The following is a 5,487-nucleotide window of genomic DNA, read 5'->3' as shown; positions in this document are numbered from 1 at the left end:
TGGAGAGGGGTGGGTATGTGCATGTGGGTGCAAGAATTCTTGAAGGTCAAAAGCATCCAGGCTGCCAGAGCTGAAGTTATAGGTGGTTTTGAGCTGACAAGTAAGTGCTGGTCCTCTGGAAAAGCACCCAGTTATCTTCATTGCTGAGCTATCTCTCCAGCACCTATGTGCATTTCCATCTTAAGTCAAATGCCACTCCTACTATCTTTTCAGTTCCCTCTCCTAAGAATAAGGGAATAATCCACTCTCCAGTTAAACAGAGCCACATGATTAACTCTGGCCAATGTGCTTAGGGAATCCACCCTGCCTTTGTCTTGAAAGTAGAAGCCATAAGGATTTCTCTAGTGCTCTATTTTACCACATAGACTATCACTACCTGCCAAGGTCTAAACCCACAATGGGGTTCTCTTTAAGCCACAGAGATTTGAGACTTATTTGTAATTCACAATGGTGAGGCCTCTCATACCCCTTAAAAGTGTCTTAACATAAAAATCAATGAAATGTGAATGATCAAGGATTGGTTGTTAGGGGAGACTTATACACCATTGTCATTCAATAGAAATTAAATACAAATAACAAACAGAATTTAAATTTTTTAATGTTCATACCTAAAAATGAGGAATACAAAATCAAGATGATTTCTCGATGTACATTTTGTTATGAACACCTCTAAAATGTTATCACCATTATCATAGTAGAAATTTTGAAATGTTTTCCATATTCTTTTATACAAAAGAATATTTTACAAAAAGAATATTATACAAAAGAATATATTTTTACACAAAAATATAGAAATCAAGTAGGTATTGTGCACTTATAATACACGGTATTTTCAAGTAATTTTATTTCAAATTGCTAGCATATTCTAGCCAAAAAACACCAAACATATGCCTAGAGTTGAAATTTTTTAATTGGTTTCTTGTTCTCTTAAGAAATGTTATACACTCTTGGAAATCAGGAACCACCTCAGTGAAGGCATTGGTAAGAACTCTTCAGGATGGATATGGTGGTGCATGCCTTTAATACTAACACTCAGGATGTACAGGCAAATAGTCCTATGTGAGTTTGAGGCAAGTTTGGTAAAAAGATGGTTCTAGGATAGCCAGGGATATACAGTGAGATTTTGTCTTAAACCAAAACAAAACAGAAAGGTGTTTTTATAATTTGGAATTTCATTGAGTGATCTGGGGGAAGAATATAAGAAAGAAATGGTTCATGATTTGTTGAGTGGTCAAACAAGACAAGAGAGCAGTTATTGGAGATCTCAAGAGACTTTAAAGAGATAGATAATGTGAGAATAAATCTATGATTGATAAAGAAGTATCGGCTTTTCTTATTATCAAAAGAGGAATAAAACTGGTGTTTTGTGGCTCCTACAACAAAAATTTTATGTTCAGATGGCATTAAAGTAGGTCGTTTGCACACAGAGTGGGCTTCTCTAATAGGTATGTTCTGTAAGAATGTTCAACAGGAGATCACTATAATACGACTGTGAGTACCAGGCAAGAGTATAATAAGTCAGAGGCCTAGTTGACAGTAGCAGGCTAACTCTTTGATATCAGAGTCTGGTATTATTATTTCTTTTCTCAAAAACATTGTGACAGTTTGTGAGATTGTCCTAACAGAATACCATCGATGAAGTGAGCTGACAGAAATGTGCCATAATTACAAGATTAGGGTGACATCTAGTTTGTTTCTCCAAGTGCTTCCTTCTTTGACTTGTCAGTAGCCACTATCATGAGATTTCTCTAGTGTCATGTCCATATCTTAAGAGCAGACTAGAACCCATTCCTACCACCTCAATCTACCTTAACTACCACTTTCAAGGCCCCATCTCAAGAAGGACTATATTGCAAATTAGAGCTTCAATGAAGGAATGGACCAGCAATTGGCATCAGTGCACAATTAGTTATATACAGCCTAATATTGATTTTCTGTGTTTACATAGTATAGAGAGATTCTTCAGCAGAATCAAATTTGTATAGGTTCCAAGCTTTGAATATCTTCAGTTTCTATTTTTGTTATCTTCTTCCTCCATAGTATACAGCCTTCATGAAAGAAGAAAAGAAGAGAACTGAAAATAAAAGAAAGGAAAAGGAAAAGAAGAGAAGAGAAGAGAAGAGAAGAGAAGAGAAGAGAAGAGAAGAGAAGAGAAGAGAGGAGCTGGAAAGATGGCTCAGCAGTTAACAGCACTGACTGCTCTTCCAGTAGTCCTAAGTTCCATTCCCAGCAACCACATGGTGGCTCACAACCATCTGTAATAGAATTTGATGCCCTCTTCTGTTGTATTTGAAAACAGCTATAGTGTATTCACATACATTAAATAAATAAATAAATAAATAAATAAACAAACAAACAAATAAATAAATTTGAAAAGAAAAGGCTGGCACTAGGTATAAAACGGCCCTTGTTCTTCGTTAGATTGATCCATTTCTTACATCTAGTCAATGAATTGATTCTTCAGAAAAGATGTTTGTGGGTTGTGGAGTTGGCTCAATGGGTACACACACTGAAGTCAACTCAGTGGGTACACACTTACTGTACAAGTGTGAAAATGTGATGACAGATGTCCAGAACACAAGTGTGAACTCAGAATTTCTACTACAGGATAGGAGGTGGAAAAGAAAAATCCCTGCATACAGGGCCCTCATCTGGGTATACGCCTGCCTCATAAAGGAAGGGGGGAGAGGAAGGGAGGGAGGGAGGGAGGGAGGGACAGAGAGACAGAGAGACAGAGGAATCAACATATAATCCACAACATTGTGAGCTGACTGCTACATTTTACCATGGTGCACCTCTGCAACCACACTCACATATACATACACATAAGTTATACAGGGGAGGGAGAGGGAGAGGGTAAGAGAGAGGGAGAGAGACTAAAATAAAAATAGAGACTTAAGAGATGATTCAGCAGTTAAGAGTATCTGGGTTCAGTTCCCAACATCCACAATGGCAGCTCATAATGACTTCAATCCTAGGGTGTCTGACACCCTTATCTGGAAGCACAGACATGCATGTATGCAAAACCCTAACATACAAAAAAAAGTAAAATAAGTAATTTTTAAGGTAAAATAAATAATTGAAAAGAGTAGATTTTGTTGTTGTTTTCTTGAAACATTGTCCTTAGTAACCCTGGCTAGCCTTAAACTCCTGATCCTTCTGCTCTGCTTCCACATTCTGAAAACAGAGATTATAACACACCCATCTAAGAAAAGACGGGGTGAGGGTATAAGACACTTAACTGTTGCTCAAAGTCATGAAGTTTCATCATCCCAACCTAACAGCCCCCAACTATACTATGTTAAATATTCCTCACTTAGTCTGGGTTCCTATTATGAAAAGGCACCATGAACATCACAACTCTTATAAAGGAGAACATTTAACTGGTACTAGCTTAGGGTTCAGAGGTTTGGCCCATTATCATCATGGTGGGAAGTATGGTGGCTTGCAGGTGCTGAGGAAGGAGCTGAGAGTCCTACATCTGGATTCAAAGGCAGCAGAAGCAACTGTGAGCTAAACTGAAAGTAGCTTGAGCATATAAGGTCTCAAAGCCCTCCCCCACAGTGACACACTTCCTCTAACAAGGCCATACCTACTCCAACAAGGCTCCACCTCCTAATAGTGTCACCCTCTATGGGCCAAGCATTCAAACATATGAGTCTGGGGGGGGAAGGGGGGTCATTCCTATTCAAACCACCGTGATTCCATAGTTGGAGGAATAAAATCAGTTTCCTGTGCTGATATCAGAATAAGACAATAGACTTTCTTATCTGTAGAACTGTACGTGGATGCAATGTCCTAAAGAAAACAGTCTTTTTTTTTTTTTTAAAGATTTATTTTATTTATATGAGTACACTGTGGTTGTCTTCAGACACACCAGAAGAGGGCATTGGATCCCTTTACAGATGGTCGTGAGCCACCATGTGGTTGCTGGGAATTGAACTCAGGACTTTGGAAGAGCAGCCCATGTTCTTAACTGCTGAGTCACCTCTTCAGACCACGAAAATCAGTCTTTAAATTAATCTTTCCTTTTCTGACTTTTGAAAATCATGGAAAATTGGAGTAGAATATCTGAAATCCTCATTTCAGAGACTGAGCAATTTGAGGCTATGGCTTTGTGAGTCTTGAAGTCAACAAATATATCCCAAGATAAATAATTTCTGCATCCCAATGTTTTTAAATTTGCTGTCAACTGGATCTGAGTTTTATTTGACCTTGTCATCTAAAAGTGCGTGGCAGTGATGTATTTCCAACATTTCACAGTGGCTCCCCTGTTGATTCCACAAAAGTCTAGTAAGCAATAGAGGACCTTTCTCCTCTAAGCTGCATTTGCAAGTGTCAGGGCAACACATGCATATTTGATTATCTTTGTCACTGTAGAAATTTTAGCATTCAGATTGCAACACACCCAGAAAGATTCTTTCCACCTAGTTAACTAGGGAAAGACCCTGTTCTCTCTAACTGCCTGCATATGAATATATGTGAAGTAGATAGTGTTCAATCATACACAGGATGTTACACTGTATTATTTATCAAAATGTCAGCATTCATTAGCGGTATCTCTAATATATTGTACAGATTTAATTCACCACAGTCTATATGTGTTGCCAGTATCTTGCACTAGAGAAAAGTTCCAAAAGTATATTTAGTTTCTAATTTCTCAGGTCTCAAGAGGTGATTTTTCTTTTCTTGTGAAGGCAAGAAAGTACCAGCCTGAACTGTCCATTTGCTGAAATTCTTAAAGTGGACCTTCCATGGAAGGTCCATTTGAGCCAGGTGTCTAGGATGTGCTGAGTGCCAATATTTCAGCAATCTGTAGAGTAGAGCATCTTCTGCTTTTCTTTCCCAGTAATTTCTTAGAAATGGCTCAATATTTGAAATCAAGGAGAGAAAAATGCATGGGTAGTTAAGAGTGAAAAGAAAAAATGCATGCAGAGAGGACGGCACAGTGGGAAAAGTAACAATCAACTATTTCTGAGTCTGTAATTCCAATCACTGTATGAGGAAATTAACAGACGAGGCATGTGGAAAAGCAAGGTTGGTCCCTTCAAGCCATATATAATATAAGAATGTAGAAAGGTATAGGATAAAGACATCACAACCAATCTGAATTTATAATCTTGGTACAAAATACTCTGACTTGGAAATATCTAAAGGCAGACAGATCACAACTGAGTGTTGTCAAAGGTGTATTATGACCAGGAAGTGACCCCACCCAATGAGGTCAACCCACTGGAATGACTACATCTCTGAAACTGAAGATGAGTTACAGAAACAAATCATATGAGTAACTGAATGGATGGGAATCTAGTGCAGGCCCTTGCCCATGCTAAGTAGAAGCTCTGCCACCATGCTCCACCCCAACTTCCAGCTCCCAAATAATTTAGAGCACTTTACAAATGGAGAGGGGGGAGTGTTTCCTACAGAATGCTGTCTCCCCATCTTCACTTAATACAGCCTGGCTATCAGGCAAAAACAGGGTGATTA

This window comes from Arvicanthis niloticus, chromosome 17 (assembly GCF_011762505.2).
Source record: "Arvicanthis niloticus isolate mArvNil1 chromosome 17, mArvNil1.pat.X, whole genome shotgun sequence".
NCBI lineage: Eukaryota > Metazoa > Chordata > Mammalia > Rodentia > Muridae > Arvicanthis > Arvicanthis niloticus.
This window is presented reverse-complemented; position numbering follows the sequence as displayed.